The sequence below is a fragment of the Medicago sativa genome, chromosome 6 (assembly GCF_051527215.1).
Source record: "Medicago sativa cultivar Bolivia chromosome 6, Bolivia_mono, whole genome shotgun sequence".
NCBI lineage: Eukaryota > Viridiplantae > Streptophyta > Magnoliopsida > Fabales > Fabaceae > Medicago > Medicago sativa.
Window position 1 is genome coordinate 69,687,469 of NC_140754.1, and position 17,979 is coordinate 69,705,447.

The following is a 17,979-nucleotide window of genomic DNA, read 5'->3' on the forward strand; positions in this document are numbered from 1 at the left end:
ATTGTTTGGTAATCTGATCCTTTTCAAGTCACCCTGATAATATTTTATCTTTTCGTAAAACCACTTTGAGCCTTCAACTAAATCTTATGTTTCGATGACAAAGCACATTACAAGCTATAAACCTGAAAATTTATACATGTTTTCACTCATTGAAGTTTGGTAGAAGTTTTGATTTTTCATTGTCTTATTTTGAAATTAAGTTTGAGGTTTCTTTTTCAGATTAGAAAGATTTAAGTTTGACGTTGGGTACTTGAGAACTTACTATAAAAATATAGGAAAATGCAAATTAAACCATAAAAAAATTTGATCTCATTAAATGAAAGAAACAAAAGGAAGTAGAAAAAAATGAAGTTCTCTAGTATTCATATTTGACTTTTTAGGAATTATGTAGTACCCATGTTGTTATGGCATGGAGTATGATGGCTGCAGGTAAGTTAAATGTACAAGGATCATTAAAGGATATCTTACTCCACTTTTTGATTAGACTATTTTTTCCAAATATTTTTACCCTAAACCAAACCACGTTATAACCTTAAAAAATCTCTCAAATGTGAATAATTGTATTAGCTTTGCATTAACATGTTGATTGAGTGGATTAAACAGCACATTTGCTACGAGTGAATTCATAAGAGAGTGAATAGAAAAATTGAGTGTGGTTGAAAGTATGGACAACCTTTTCTGCACCTGCCCTAATTGATTTAGTGGATAGAAAAATTGAGTGTGGTTGAAAGTTATCTGGAAGTCGGTGGTTGAAAGTTATCTGGAAGTCGGAAGTGAGACACAATGAGGATCTAAGCAATACAATTAACTCAACATGGAAATGTATGTTATTTTATTCACTGCAAATTGAAAATATGATGGTTTTGTTACTTGAATCAAACAATTATTTAAGTTTGGGGTTATGATGACTCTTCTTCATACGATGTTTTTTTTAGAGTTATATAAGTCTTCTCTCTCTTATTTAATGATTTTCTAGAGTATTTAGAGTGAGTTTGTCATGGTTTGAGAAATAATTTGTAATGTTTTTCTTTGAATCATTTTAAGTCGTTTTCTTCCCTACCCCAACAACTCTATAGTTGTTTTTAGTCTCCTTTAGTATAGGTCATGGGGTTAATCCAATCAAAGATATCTCTTAGAAGTTATAGAAACAAGAAGATCAAGTACAATGAAGATTGTGAAGTCCAAACAACTTAGGGAAATTATGTTCTAAGTCCCAAACTCATATCTAGGATGAAAAACACATGAAGAATGAATAAAATAGGGAGAAATGTCCTTCATATTTGCAACCCCGCAAAGATCCATGCACGCTGAAGGTTGCAAAGTATAGGGAAGCTGAATGGTTCGTGCGCCCCGTGTACAAGACTCACATCCCCATTCACACTAATGGTCAAAAACATTTTGTCCAGTTTTTAAGCCATGCGCATCATAATTAGGTATACAAAATCCTGACGGCTCAGAAACATATAATGATTCGACCTTAAGGATCAAAAGTGGGATTTTCTTAACTTTATACGAGATCTAAGTGTATTCTCTTCACTTGATGTATATATGCGTAATTTCTATAATATTTGATGATGTATTTTGTTACCATGAGTAACTAAACACTTTTAGATTAGATTTGAATGATGAACCATGTAATTTATATTGTCCTCTTTTGTTGCAATTTGAATTATATTTATTTAAGAAATCTTGTTCTTAATACTTTCAATTTTAATCAATCTAGAATCAAATCTTGATTATAGATCAATAATAACAATAAATTAAGTAACCGAATCTAGATATATTATTTTCTTAGATAATTCGCCAAGAGATTAGGAGTTAGTTAATGTGGCATAGTCTAATGTACTTTCATACCTTTGATAATATATGTTACGTTAAGAAATTACAGTTCTATATTATATAAGTGTGACCTTGAGCTGAAATAGGGATATGTCTCCTTTGTTAGGAGACGTGAGCATAAACCTCAAATTGTAGTTGAACTAGGAACTTGTCATTACAGAACAAAGAGATAGGGATGATTCAAGAAACCCTGATAGCATTCATAACAATGATTTATTCTATTTTCTTCCCATAAAACAAATCTCATGCAATACCCCCCATTTGCTGCTTTTGTTTAAAATTAAGTATTGCTTCGATTTTCGAGTAGAAAAGTAACAATCTATGTGGATATGATATTTTACTTACTACTTGTTTATGTAATTTGGTACATCTGTCGAATATGTCATCTATACCTATTAATAAAGGCAATACTATTTTTTGGTGTAGCCTTTTTTTACTTTCCAACTTTACCCTTATCAGTTTCCAACTTCCTATATAGTTAATTTCTCACCCATGCCAATTCCATAACTTCCTTGCGGTTTCTTTTTCTATTCTTTTACCTTGCAGTTTTTTTTCTTTCTTTCTTAGAGGCGACATATATGAATGAGGAGGGAGGATATTACAACAGGAAACACAAATGCGCAAATTGAAAGGAATAGCATCTCCCTTCAATGTTATGGGAGGAACTCATATATATAACAATGGTTATATAGTATCTCATGTTATCTTAACGGTAGGTCTGTAAACATTGACGATGATTGTTCTTCAACAATATAATGTGCATCTCACTTCAACTACCATGTATTTCAAGTGTTCAATTATTTTCCATTGTCAATTACTCTTTTTTATGATTGAAATTAATATATATTAAAAAATTCATTCGTATTAAAATATTAACATCAAATAGCATATACAAATTTTTTATTATCTATATCTTTACCATTTTTCGATTAACTATAATGCCATTTTTGTTTTATAATTTTTGTCTTATTGGGTTATTTGTCATCTTTTAAGAAGTTTGTGTTATTTGTTAATGGACCGTGACCTTTTTTTAATTGCCGTTTATTTACTACTGTCATTATTAATGTTGGTGCATTTGTTATTCCTTTTTAATATATACATTGGTTAATTGTAAAAAAACAATTTGGTTAGTAAATGAACCGTGACCTTTTTAATATGAGTGATTCTTCTGTTGCTTTTATTTTCTTTAGATTTGGTGGATTTGAAGAGAAAATTTTGGTGCTCATATGGTACATGGTCGCCCTACGTCCTCATTAGACTTGAGGTAGGTTAAAAGTATTTTTTAATTTTTACTTACAGTTTGTACTCAAATTAAATTTGCATTTGTGGTTTATTTTACTTTTACTTTCACTTTAACCATTATGTGAACCGTATTTCAGAGAAATTGTTTTATCCTTTGTGTTCGACTTTAGTTTGGGTGTATTCAAATTGTTATATTCTTTATCTCATTCTGTCTCTCTATCTCTACTTCGTTTTCATTGTTTTTGTTCAAATTTTGTGTAGATAATTCATTAAATGAAATTATATGTGTTAATTTTTCTTTTTTCCTTTTTTTATTGGCTCTGTTTATGGTAAGTTGGAGGGCTATGCCTATAATGGTGATATTATGTGAGGGACAACCCATCAACATATCAAAGAAGAGGAGTAGCTATCAAAGTAAGAAATAAGAAACTCAACCAGTATGAAAAAGGGAGGGGGTGCGTTAAGGAAAAGGGAAACGACCAACCATATGAGAGAGAGAAGGCAGTTGAAGATTAGAAGACGAAGGCATTGGCAAAAAAGTAGACCTAGAAGATAGTCATCCTTTGTAGTGGGAACACAAAACTGAGACCGTTTTTCCAACTTTCGGGCACTGCTTGCATCCATATGACCTTGACGCTAAAACGATGGGAAGAACAACATTAGTGATTTGTTTTAATTTTCAATTTCTGTTTTTATAATTTCTTTGATTTGATTTTGGAGCATTTCGACTGAAAGTTGTTTAAATTTCATTCAATTCAATTTGATTATTTCAATATTCAAATGTGTAAGATGGGTGGTAAATTTATTTACTTTTTGAAGTAAGATGGTGGTAATTAACCTTAGAGTGTCCTACTAAATTAGGATTTTTTTTTTTTTTACTATAAAGTAAATTATTTTCTTTGGTTTGGTTTCAATTACAATTAGTCCATTACTTTTATTTCTCCAAGATTTCTCAAACAAGAACATCAATTATATGCCCCAATTTAATTAACATTCCACTTGCTAAGTTACATTGACTTTTCAATCAAAAATATCGCAAAGTATGAATAAGTCATATGACTAATGTGTAAATATTCTTTCACTCTTTTTGAAATGTCTTTTTCCTTTGCAAGACTTGGATGTGTTATCAAAGTTTTGTTCTTATTTCTTCTATTGGTTTCCTTAGATTTTCCTAATTTTATATTTTGTGACAGACTCAAATGGCTTGAGAAATAATATAGCATATGTTTATTGTTTTTCTGTAAATTGTGTTAGCGATGGGAAAGATTTAATGTCTTCATCAAACCCACCCCATAACTGTCACTCATGTTTCATGCATATTAATCCTCCATAGATAGATGAGTATGCATCCCAAAACTAAGTATATATTAAGTACCTCTATGTTAAAGAAGGGCATGAATTACATATCCTTCACTTTTTGATCAAGTTTGATCCTTCACTTTAGGATCAAGTTTGATCATTCTTTTAATTCTAATAATTTTCTCCAAGATATATCAGGAAAAACTAAACCAAATGTTGAAAAACATACTGTTTATGAGTTACATGCGTTAACGCAGTAGAAAGAGCGGACAGACGGGCACGGAGTGCCCGTCTGGACGCTAGTCTTATATTATGATAATACATTTTTGAAGTAAACTATTAATCTACAAACATAATGATGCACAAATATTTTGACATACAAATACATTTTTCTTTATATATTAAAGAGATGCAGAGGCATCACAAGACAAGAATACATCACATCTAGGTTGGCACCCAAATCCTCATCTATACCTATTAATAAAGGCAATACTATTTTTTGGTGTAGCCTTTTTTTACTTTCCAACTTTACCCTTATCAGTTTCCAACTTCCTATATAGTTAATTTCTCACCCATGCCAATTCCATAACTTCCTTGCGGTTTCTTTTTCTATTCTTTTACCTTGCAGTTTTTTTTCTTTCTTTCTTAGAGGCGACATATATGAATGAGGAGGGAGGATATTACAACAGGAAACACAAATGCGCAAATTGAAAGGAATAGCATCTCCCTTCAATGTTATGGGAGGAACTCATATATATAACAATGGTTATATAGTATCTCATGTTATCTTAACGGTAGGTCTGTAAACATTGACGATGATTGTTCTTCAACAATATAATGTGCATCTCACTTCAACTACCATGTATTTCAAGTGTTCAATTATTTTCCATTGTCAATTACTCTTTTTTATGATTGAAATTAATATATATTAAAAAATTCATTCGTATTAAAATATTAACATCAAATAGCATATACAAATTTTTTATTATCTATATCTTTACCATTTTTCGATTAACTATAATGCCATTTTTGTTTTATAATTTTTGTCTTATTGGGTTATTTGTCATCTTTTAAGAAGTTTGTGTTATTTGTTAATGGACCGTGACCTTTTTTTAATTGCCGTTTATTTACTACTGTCATTATTAATGTTGGTGCATTTGTTATTCCTTTTTAATATATACATTGGTTAATTGTAAAAAAACAATTTGGTTAGTAAATGAACCGTGACCTTTTTAATATGAGTGATTCTTCTGTTGCTTTTATTTTCTTTAGATTTGGTGGATTTGAAGAGAAAATTTTGGTGCTCATATGGTACATGGTCGCCCTACGTCCTCATTAGACTTGAGGTAGGTTAAAAGTATTTTTTAATTTTTACTTACAGTTTGTACTCAAATTAAATTTGCATTTGTGGTTTATTTTACTTTTACTTTCACTTTAACCATTATGTGAACCGTATTTCAGAGAAATTGTTTTATCCTTTGTGTTCGACTTTAGTTTGGGTGTATTCAAATTGTTATATTCTTTATCTCATTCTGTCTCTCTATCTCTACTTCGTTTTCATTGTTTTTGTTCAAATTTTGTGTAGATAATTCATTAAATGAAATTATATGTGTTAATTTTTCTTTTTTCCTTTTTTTATTGGCTCTGTTTATGGTAAGTTGGAGGGCTATGCCTATAATGGTGATATTATGTGAGGGACAACCCATCAACATATCAAAGAAGAGGAGTAGCTATCAAAGTAAGAAATAAGAAACTCAACCAGTATGAAAAAGGGAGGGGGTGCGTTAAGGAAAAGGGAAACGACCAACCATATGAGAGAGAGAAGGCAGTTGAAGATTAGAAGACGAAGGCATTGGCAAAAAAGTAGACCTAGAAGATAGTCATCCTTTGTAGTGGGAACACAAAACTGAGACCGTTTTTCCAACTTTCGGGCACTGCTTGCATCCATATGACCTTGACGCTAAAACGATGGGAAGAACAACATTAGTGATTTGTTTTAATTTTCAATTTCTGTTTTTATAATTTCTTTGATTTGATTTTGGAGCATTTCGACTGAAAGTTGTTTAAATTTCATTCAATTCAATTTGATTATTTCAATATTCAAATGTGTAAGATGGGTGGTAAATTTATTTACTTTTTGAAGTAAGATGGTGGTAATTAACCTTAGAGTGTCCTACTAAATTAGGATTTTTTTTTTTTTTACTATAAAGTAAATTATTTTCTTTGGTTTGGTTTCAATTACAATTAGTCCATTACTTTTATTTCTCCAAGATTTCTCAAACAAGAACATCAATTATATGCCCCAATTTAATTAACATTCCACTTGCTAAGTTACATTGACTTTTCAATCAAAAATATCGCAAAGTATGAATAAGTCATATGACTAATGTGTAAATATTCTTTCACTCTTTTTGAAATGTCTTTTTCCTTTGCAAGACTTGGATGTGTTATCAAAGTTTTGTTCTTATTTCTTCTATTGGTTTCCTTAGATTTTCCTAATTTTATATTTTGTGACAGACTCAAATGGCTTGAGAAATAATATAGCATATGTTTATTGTTTTTCTGTAAATTGTGTTAGCGATGGGAAAGATTTAATGTCTTCATCAAACCCACCCCATAACTGTCACTCATGTTTCATGCATATTAATCCTCCATAGATAGATGAGTATGCATCCCAAAACTAAGTATATATTAAGTACCTCTATGTTAAAGAAGGGCATGAATTACATATCCTTCACTTTTTGATCAAGTTTGATCCTTCACTTTAGGATCAAGTTTGATCATTCTTTTAATTCTAATAATTTTCTCCAAGATATATCAGGAAAAACTAAACCAAATGTTGAAAAACATACTGTTTATGAGTTACATGCGTTAACGCAGTAGAAAGAGCGGACAGACGGGCACGGAGTGCCCGTCTGGACGCTAGTAATAATTAAGGGAAAAAAAAAACTTGGGGTGACTAGGCCAAAACCCAAGAGAACAAATATTACAAATAACTGTTTCATTAAAATCCAAAATAGGAAAATCCAATAAAGAAAAAAACAATGCCCTACATAAAAATACAATTAAATTGAAAAGGAGTAGAAACATAAATCAAATATTGAAGCAAATTGTAGAAGAAAAAAAACATAACAAAAAAACAAACAAACATTATGACGTATAAATAATGGGTAAAATGGATTGTTGGCCCCAAATTTTCTCAATTGTTTGAATTTGACCCTGCTAGTTGTAATTATGTGATTATGGCCCCTCATATTCACCCTCCATAAAGTACTCGCAAAATTTATTTATACACTTTATAACTAAAGGTTTTATCACCTTCGGACAACTGTCGTCAGAAACACAAGGAATGTTAGCTGCATTGTCATAACAAAGAGAAAAAAAACAGTTACTATAAGGTGATAAAATATTGTGTAAGAGACAAAACTAGAAGAACTGAAAATGTTGTGAAAAATGTATTACTTATTTCTGCCTTTTCAACAATAAATAGAGAGAGAAAGATGATCAAAGCAGAAAGAAATACGAAATATTGAGCCATATTTTTCTTGCATTGCATGTTATAAAGATATTTTTATCATTTTATAAGTAAAGGTTTCATGCTCTCTAAGATTCAATTAAATAATTTTGAACACTTAAAAGTTGCGAAACATCATTTAAAATGTAGTAATTAATTATATATGTCTCTAATCAATATGTAAAATCTATCCCTTCAACGTCATTAGTTGATCACTTAATCTTATTAAATATATCACATAGAACTCTTGATAATCATCAAAGTTCATTATTAATCATCATTATATATTTTAAGGTTAATATTTGAGTGAGTTTTGGTTTATTCCCCTGTAAAAAAAATATTGGAGATTCCCCATTGCCATTTAAAATTTCTTTGGTTTTGGACTCTCATGACATATGACTGTGCATTCTTAAGCTTATGTGGTGCTCTGAGTCATCATGATTTGCTTACGTGACATGATGACTAAGTATTATTTATTAACTCCTTTAGATTTATTTTAATTTCATTCGACATTTTTCAGTATTAAATGAATTAAAAAATTGTCATCAACAAACAAAAATTCATGATCAACAAACCAAAGCCCGAAATTTTATTCTTACAAAAATCAATAGAATTAAAAAAAAAAAAATTCTTCTCTATCAATTCCCTTCCTCCTTCTCATCTATCTTCTCTCTATTCCCTTTTCTTATATTCGTTCTTGCTCTTCTCTTTGTCCTTCTCTTCCTTATTTGTTCTCTTCTTCCGATCCTTCAAAAAAAAAAAAATTCATAGAAAACACACACTTATCATCAACATCAATCCTTTCAAATTTCAATCTCAACCCATTTTTAAATCTAAAGGCATTATTATTCCTTTACAAAAACTCATATTCGGATCCAATCTAAACCTTCGTCGTCGTCGTCGATCATTCACAAAAATACATTTTTAGATTGAAATCCGTCATCATCAATCTTAGACAAAAAGTTATTTTTGGATCTAATCTAACCCCATTTTTTAATGAACATTAACACAGTTTTCTAAACTTTAGAATTTGTGGTTTCCCTCAAATTTAACAACCAAGAAGGTGAAGAAGCTCGTATAGTTTATTGCTGCATTTCTTTCGATATACAATTCAGTTGTTATTGTTGTGTTATTGTTGGTGTGGTACTTAATTAAGCTATAAGTGCTTAATTGAGATGTTTCTACAAACATGCCACCTTACATGCCACAATCTCAACACTTCCTTTTACTTTATTTTATTTTATTTTATTGATGACTAACCAAATTGAATAGTAAACAACCAAAAAACTTAACTCTCAATATTCAAACTACATCTAATCAAATCATAGCAACTATTATACAACAGAGTTACAAAAAGCATGTTTATGAAAGAAGGGAATTGTATTTTTGTACTAAACATGAAACCGTAATCACAAGAATACACGAACCGTTATGAATCCAAACATGAAACAACCAACACAACAGTATAATATAAAAGTTAAAATAACCCCTCCTAACATTAAAAAGCTCAGCAACACTTGCATCAATAATTAATCAATTAACTAATATAAAAAACAAATAAAGAAGATATATTTTGTGTCGTGTTGTTGTTGCTGGAATTCTGGTCTGCTGAACATGAATTTCATGTTTTTTTAATGGATGAAGGATTTTTTTTCTTCAAAAATTTAATGTTTTAGTTTAATTAAATCAAACCTTTAATAAAAGTAGGAAAAAAAATTGACTTAGCATGCTAAATCATCGGTTTTACAGTCAACGTGTCATGTAAGCATATTCACACAAACAGATGAACTCAGGGGTGAAAACCTAAGAATCTTGAAATGATAAGGGGGAATCTCCAACTTTTTTTTATGGTAGACTAAACCAAAACTCGCTCAAATGACATGGGCAAACATCTATTGACCCTATATTTTATTTTACATATTGTTTACCCTTTCGTTATAATAGATAGTAAACAATTATAAACAAAAATTAGATGTACAAATAACGCTTCAAAGAGGGGATAACACGTTTTAGATTAATTAAAGTTTCCATTTGATGATTTTTCATGCAAAATTTTATATCAACGTTAATACATATGAAATATGGAAGTTGTATGAGATGACTAAATGCTGTGTTATGTTCATAAGGAAAAAAAAAACAGAGAGATTAACTAACTAGTTATGAGATGTAGCAATATCATTATGTCATCATAAATGAACAAAAAAATATGGACTTGGATTCAATAAGTTCTATTTATTTAGGTCATGTTTTTTGTAATACTAATCTTGGGAATTTGATTCATGTATTTCTAAAAATTTAAATTAAATTAATTTTATAAAGTTTATGCAACTCCCACATATTACTACTTTATTTATTATTCTAAAATAAGGACATAATACTTTTTTTTATATGTTTTTAAAAATTTTCTTTTCCTATACATTTAAACTAGGTCGGCACCTCCAAAAAACTTAAATCTTATATCACCTTACTCGTAATTTTATATAAAACAAAAACAAGATAAAAAAAAAAAAAAAAAACCTAACAAAACGATAGTTTGTCAATATAACGCGGTTCGTGATTTTTGGTATATTCTTTTCTCTTAATTTATGATATTGATGTGCTAATTCGTGATTGAAGTATGGTCTTTGCCTTGATATTATGATGTTTGTATTTGTCTTGAGCTTTTTTTTGGGCTTCTGCGATTTACTTTTTCAGTTTTGCTTCTCAATTTCCATGTTACTGTTTGGAAACTGTCGTATTTTGTTAGAGGGTTGGGAGTTGTTACTTCTCTTATTGTTTTGGTTTATAGTTGATTAACTGGGTCAGGTTTTATGTCCTCCAGTTTTTATGTAATTTTTCCCTTTTTTAATAATCTATATGAGCAATTGACAAAATATTAGAGTAGGGCTCCAACTTAGTTGGACACTATTCTTTTTGGATGTCATTTTGCTCTTGCCTTATAAAAATAAAAAGCAATAATCTACAAACATAATGATGCACAAATATGTTGACATTCAAATAATTTTATATTTTTCTATATCAAAGAGTTGCAAAGGCATCACAAAACAAGACATCCTATCTAGGTTGTCCCGCAACTCCTCACAAACATCTACAACACCTCAAAGAAACTTATTATTAATAATTAAGGAAATAAAAAAAAAATTGGGGTGACTATGCCAAAACCATAGAGAACAAATAATACAAACAACTGTCTCATTAAAATGAAACTTGGAAAACCCGATAAAGGAAAAAATAATGCATTACATAAAAATATAATTAAATTGAAAAGCCATAGAAACATAAATCAAATTTTAGAAGAAAAAAACACACAAAAAAAAAACAAACATACTGACGAATAAATAATAGGCTAAAATGCACTTTTGACATCAAAATTTCTCAATTGTTCGAATTTGATCTTGCTAGTTGCAATAATATATGTGATTATGGCCTCTCGTAATCACCCTCCATAAAGTACTCACAAAAGTTATGTATACACTTTACAACTACAGGTTTTATCTCCTTCGGGCATTCATCGTCAGAAAAACAAGGAAGGTGAGCTGCGTTGTCAAATAGAGAAAAAGTAGTCAATGTAAGGTGATAAAATGTTGTGTAAAAGACAAAACTAGAAAAATTGAAAATATTGTGAAAAATGTACATATTAGCGCCTTTTCAACAACAATTAGAGAGAGAAAGATGATGAAAGCATAAAGAAACATGAGATATTGAGCCATATTTTTCCTCAATTGTAGGTAATAAAGATATATTTATCATTTTATAAATAAAAGTTTCATGCCACGTACGCTTCAATTAAATAATTTTGAACACTTAAAGTTGTAAAACATCATTTAAAAACTAGTAATTAATTGTATATGTCTCTAATCAATAAGACAAATCTATCCCTTCAACGTTATATATATATATAGAAGGTGTATCAAATGAGAGGAGTGTTATAATGAGAGGATGAGAGAAGTAATTAGCAACCATCTCACTAGTACAAAAAACACTTATTAAATCAAGGATTTTAAATGGGTTGTTATCCACATGACTTAAAAAGCTGGGTGCAAGGAAATTTTTTACTTCTAATGATATTAAATTGTTTGACCCCATTTAAAAAGTATTTGTGAAATTCAAAGTTCAAACCAATGTAAAGCGCTACTCCTAAAAAAAAATTCACTTTTCATTATCCCTCCCACTTTTCCCTTTTCCCTTTTCACTTTCCCTTTTCCCTTTTCTCCCCTTCACTCGTGAAACTCTCCAAACCAACCGTTCTCAATCGAACAATTTATTCAACATAACCGATTCAACCTTCACCAAGTCTGATTTCAACAACATCATCAACACAGTCGATTTATTCAAGCTTAAATCAATCCGTTCATATCAAACCCAAGTCAGAAGCACAAAGCTGAGTTTGGATCGAGCATGATAGAAGAATGAATCGAACCAAACAGCAAAGGTAACCGAATTCGCGAAGGAAGAAGAAGAAGAAATCGCTTTCAGACGAGATCAGAGTTCAACAACAACAAACACAAGCTGTCGGAAGCAGCTCGAATCCGAAGAAGAGGAAAAGAATAGAGCCGTTTTCGTGGAAGAACAGAGGTAAATTTTGATTGATTTTGTTTCATAGATCTAGGTTGTGATGTGCATATTTTCGTGTTTTTGTTTGAAGAAATGAGTTTAGAAAGTGAAGGAGATGTAGATCCGTGAAAAACTTTAAAGAAAATAAGAGTTTGAAACTCCGGCGCGGTGGTGCCACCACCGGCCACCTCGCCGGAATAGCAAATCTCGTTGGATAAATTTACATTGGTAAATTTTAAGTGTAATTATCAACTTTGTGTTGACATTTCCTCTTATGAAACCATCGCTGCTTACAAACAACAGAAGGGCAAAAAAGGAAGAAAAAAATGGAGTAAAGCTTTCTCCTGTCTTCCTTCGATCTCCCAACTAAGAAGTCTGATCTCTCTCGTCGTCGTCAACAACTGTACTCAAACCTGGAAAACGGACGCGGTGTTCCTTCTCTCTTGCGATTCCACGATTGGGGCGCTATTCACACTTTTCATACCTTGAATTGAGTTGCTGATTAGTGATTACAGTACATTGCGATGAACAAGGACAACTATAAGAAGAGTGCACCCTGGAAGCAGAAAGAGTTCTTTTTTCTCGTCACTTATGCATTCATTTTCTATGTTATCATCATCAGGCGCTCCCTTCAACTTTCTCGCGGTATGTTTCTTCTTTCAAATTTCCATGTATAACCTGTTTATGTAGATGATATGACTTAATTGATGAACATTGTCTAATTTGTTTTTTATTTATCGTCGGTCGTAGATCACTACAAACAACTATTCGGTTTACGCCCGGGATGGCTCATACCTAATCACCTCAATGTATGATTCTGTTCTTTCTATCTTTATCACCATTTCTTTGTAAGTATTTCAGCAGTTAGTTTGATTGCTTTTGCATTTTATTGCTCATTAATTGCATTTCCTATTCTGTTTGTTATGTGTAAAGGATGTCTCAGATGCTCAGTGGAGGAATTTTCGAGGAAATTAACCTGTTCTTACACTTGTCTTTGGAATCTTTACACTTCTGGCCAATTTGATGAGGGCTTTCTTCAATTTCAATGTGAGAGGAATGTCCGTTGTCTGGCTTTTGTTTTCTTTCGCCTACCTATCTTATTTGCATGGAGCATGGTATGGAATTCATAGTTCATTTTGATGTTGTTTCTTTTAATGTTGACATTATTTTACATTGTTATTTTGTGTGTTTCACTTTGCAGCGTCATATTTGTGCTCTCAATAGCTACTATTAATTTTCTTCTTGTTAAGGTGCGTGTAACAGAACAATGTATAAGTTTTAGTTACAATATTTCTATGTAATGTGTTGGTTTTAATTATTATCTTAACACTGAAAGTCTCATTTCATAATGATTCTCTTCTTTTTGTAAAATTTATTGTATGTAAGATATAGAAATCTAGTTAAAAGGCATATTCTAATATGTTATCTTAACTTTGTAATTTTAAGTTAATTTCATATTCTTATGTCACATTGTTTGATTGTAATCCAATGTTATTTTTGTCACAAACCTTATCTTGCTGTTAGAGATAATGAGTGATGACCTTCTCACTTGTTCAATTTAGAAATTAAATGCTTCTCCGAAACAAATGCCAAAGATTAATTTTCATTGTTTGGATAATGTCTTTATTGACACGTTCTTCTTTTGGTTTGCAGTCACTGTCGAACAAACGCCATAGTTGAATTTTCATTGTTTGGATAATGTCTTTATTGACATGTTCTTCTTTTGGTTTGCAGTCATTGTCGAACAGTATCCGACAGCTTCTGAGGGGAAACTAAATGGTTGGTCAACAAATTAAAAGGTTTGTATTTCCTATTTTCATTTGTCACTCGAATATTTATCTTTCAAGTCCTGGTTCCTGTGCCATATTTAAGTTTTATTTTTCTTTAACCTTGTAATTCCAAACATTCATGAAAGTTGTCATCTATCTCAATTTATCTTCAACTTTCTTTGTTTTCTGAATACCACTTAAAACTTGTTTTAAAATTATCTTATTATCTATTAGAAACTTATTTTGTCATGGAATATTAAGTATCTGAACTTTGAAGTAGGGTAAATAAAGATTTAATTGTCTATGTGCATGCTAAATACACTTGAACACGGATTTTGCATTTTAGTGGAACACGGGTAGATTGCAGAATACACATGTCATGAAAAAGTACTTGAAGATCATACAAAATGAAGATACGTGCATGCTAATAAAAAATTATTTGCTAGCATTATATATGCTCTAATTGGTACAAAATACCTCAACAAATGAATAATTGTATATTAAGTTTTTTTATATGAATAGTATATGATGTTGGGTTCTTTAATTTTTACAAGTTGGAAAATCGTTCCTTATCTATGAAGCACGGATACCTCTAGGACTAGGCATGTCGCGGTGTCCGACACGCGTATGACACCGTACGATATGTGTCGAACCGGTGTCATAATAATTGTTTTTTTTTTTATTTCGACACTCTTACGATCGGTGTCCGACACCTATATAACACAAATACAACCGTGTCGGACAACTCAGACAAATATCTAAAACAACTTTTTTCTCTTGCTTCCGCGCACCATAGATACAAGAGTTTCATATGTTTTGAGAAATGTTGATCAATTAGGGGTTATAGACATTATAGTTTATTATATCAATTTTAGCTTTTTTGATAATAGATGAATAAATAAAGGTCAAATACTATGATATCTTATTGTAGAACTTTTTCTAATGACATAAATTGCTCAAGTTAGATCTTTTTTTTGTTGTGTAATGTAGGTAAAATGAGAAGTTCCTGTTGCTGAAATAGTAAAAAAGAAAACGCATGTGAGCGTTGGAGAGCATTCAAAAACAGCGTAACAAGTAGATATTTATTTAAAAGGCCGCTGAAACACAAGTCTCCTATTTAGACTTATAATTTTATTGATGAGAATATATGGCAGGACTTTGCTAAGACTTGAGAGGATCCTTCCTTTCTGGTTAGGTTGTTTTATTGTTAGTTTATCAATCAAATTTATTTTTAGTATTTCCTAATGAATTTGTGTGTTATTTATTTAGGCGAAAAGAACGAAGACATAGGAGACTCGTGCTTATAATAATTACTCCCATAGATTGTCTCAAGGGGATATTCTTTACTTGAGAATAAGACGATGCAAGAAAAACTCAGACAAGAAGCAGCTGAGACTCACAACCACCTCCATCTCGGCAATTTAATGAGAACTCCATCTCGACAATTTAATGAGAAGTGATAGGAGCTAGGCTAAACCATCAGGAGCTTATACATCAGAAGACATGCGTTTTGTTGCAAAAAAAATGTAAGTAAAGGAGATAGGGTAGCTTAACTGAAGCAAGTGCCAATTCAGCTTAGTGTGAGTTTAGTTTTGGAATAGACTAAGTTGTGAGACTGGTTTTTGGAGTAGGTGGTTCGGATTCAGCGTAGTGTTAGCCTTGTTCTGAGTTTTTTTGTTTTGTTTTAGTGTGGTTGTAGTTCTTTTATTTTAGGTGTTTTATCTATTTTCATTTTAGTCTAACTCTTAGCTTGGCAGTGCATAGGCTATGTTTTACTTTGGAGACCTTATAATTCTATGATTTTGTAACTACTTTGAAACAATGTTTAGCTTTTATTTAATTTTATGTTATTGTAACTTTGGATTTGTTGGATATTGTAACAATGACAGGTCTGATATGAAATTTGCTCATCTGATATTTCATATCAGTTGCTAAGTTTATGAAATTTTTGGTTATTATATTAAATTTTGCACCATAATCATGTTATAAAAAAAATAATAGAGAGAGATTTTAAATGGGTTGAACAGATTTAAATTATGTTTATTAAATGGGATCAAAGAACAGACTTAAAATCTAGAATTTTTTATAAGTCGGATCTTAACCTGATTTAAAAAGTCAAATTCACCTGATTTAAAAACTGTTTTCTGCACTAGTGTCTGATTAAATCCAACTGTCAAAATGCACTCATCATTAAAACATGTTAAAACCATGTGATTAAATTACCCCTTCTCTTTCCTTCCGTTGGGTTTCATTTGCCTGGTTTCTATGAATTTCTCAAACTCATTACTTGATGCCCACAAATCACGACAACAATATATCTTCAGATTTGGATCCCAATTTTTCATCCTGTTTTATAAGGAATTAAATTAATTTATGAAATTACGTAAAAAAATTAGTTTATGAAAGAAGATAACTTTTCGATTGTAAAGCATGATGGCAGTCCCCTGTTATTGAATTCTAAGCTTTAGTTGTTGGTTTTTTGTTTAAAAGTGTGTGTCTTTAATTTGATTTTTGTTTGGGATGAGATTGACGATAATGATTATTGCTGCATAAAAGGCAAAAAACTGGAAAAACACAATTTTGTGGGAGTAAGAACAACAATCATGGTATGAGAGAAGGAAAAATGCAGATTTTGAAGTTGTAGTGATAACTTAAGGATTAAAACACGTGAAAAAAATAAAATTAGATGCAGTTTTTGAGATGAGAAAGTGAAGCGGCGCATGTGAGAAGAAGGGGTAAAATTTAATCACATGGTTTTAACATGTTTTAGTGATGAATGCATTTTGACCGTTGGATTTAACCAGATGGTTGCTAATTACTCCTTTCATCCTCTCATTATAACACTCCTCTCATTTGATACACCCTCTATATATATATATATATGAGATTTGCTAGAACACACCCACTAGTTTTTATGTGGGAGTGTTTTAGCAAGCTACACCTTAGGGTGTATTTAACTACTTTTTAGTTATAACTTGCTAAAACACACCTTCTAAACAATATGTGGGTGTATTCTAGCAAATGCCTATAGGAGTTGCTAAAGTACACCCACTTATTTTTTTACAAGGTGTGTTATAGCAACATACACATGAAGGTGTATTTATCAACTTTTTAGTTATATCTTTGCTAAAATACACCTTTATAAAAACTAGTGGGTGTATCCTAGCAAACCTCTATATATATATATATATATATATATATATGGGGTTTGCTATGATACACCCACTAGTTTTTATAAGGTGTGTTTTAACAAAGATATAACTAAAAAGAATAAGTGGGTGTACGTTAGCAACTCCTATAGGCATTAGCTATAATACACCCACTTTTTTTTTTTTTTTGAAAGATATAATACAACCACTTATTTTTTAGAAGGTGTGTTTTAACAAGTTATAACTAAAAAGTAGTTAAACACACCTTAAGGTGTAGCTTGCTAAAACACTCCCACATAAAAATTAGTGGGTGTGTTCTAGCAAATCCATATATATATATATATATATATATATATATATATATATATATATAGGGTTTTGTTACAAGCCACCCTTTGGTGGTGTCTTTTAACAAGTCACACCTTAAGGTGTGATTTTCACTTTTTAGTTATAACTTTGCTAAAAGACACCTTCATAAAAGTAAGTTGGTGTCTTTTCGCAAATGCTCATAGAGTAACTTGATAAAAGACACCTTCATAAAAGGTGTCTTCTATCATAACCCATATATATATATATATATATATATGTATACATATATATATATATATATATA

General features: G+C 30.7%; 4 long non-coding RNA genes across 6 annotated transcripts; 3 read left to right on the forward strand and 1 right to left on the reverse strand.

The window, feature by feature from the left end:
- Nucleotides 1–2,341: 2,341 nt before the first annotated feature.
- Nucleotides 2,342–3,914, forward strand: LOC146916546 (uncharacterized). Its single transcript, XR_015015117.1, has 3 exons — nt 2,342–2,551; nt 3,030–3,103; nt 3,416–3,914. It is a non-coding gene; the product is annotated as an uncharacterized LOC146916546 (long non-coding RNA).
- An 835-nt stretch (nt 3,915–4,749) lies between these two features.
- On the reverse strand, nt 4,750–8,203 carry LOC146916547 (uncharacterized). Its single transcript, XR_015015116.1, has 2 exons — nt 7,843–8,203; nt 4,750–7,736 (listed from the first exon to the last, which is right to left on the reverse strand). It is a non-coding gene; the product is annotated as an uncharacterized LOC146916547 (long non-coding RNA).
- LOC146916548 (uncharacterized) lies at nt 4,965–6,537 on the forward strand. Its single transcript, XR_015015118.1, has 3 exons — nt 4,965–5,174; nt 5,653–5,726; nt 6,039–6,537. It is a non-coding gene; the product is annotated as an uncharacterized LOC146916548 (long non-coding RNA).
- Nucleotides 8,204–12,045: 3,842 nt separating the features above from the next.
- Nucleotides 12,046–16,162, forward strand: LOC146916549 (uncharacterized). 3 transcript variants are annotated; one of them, XR_015015121.1, is made up of 8 exons: nt 12,046–12,469; nt 12,752–13,093; nt 13,199–13,257; nt 13,382–13,563; nt 13,650–13,698; nt 14,183–14,247; nt 15,208–15,412; nt 15,487–16,162. It is a non-coding gene; the product is annotated as an uncharacterized LOC146916549 (long non-coding RNA). The 3 variants fall into 3 exon arrangements; XR_015015120.1 differs by having other exon boundaries at nt 15,208–15,407; XR_015015119.1 differs by lacking the exon at nt 15,208–15,412.
- Nucleotides 16,163–17,979: the final 1,817 nt, after the last annotated feature.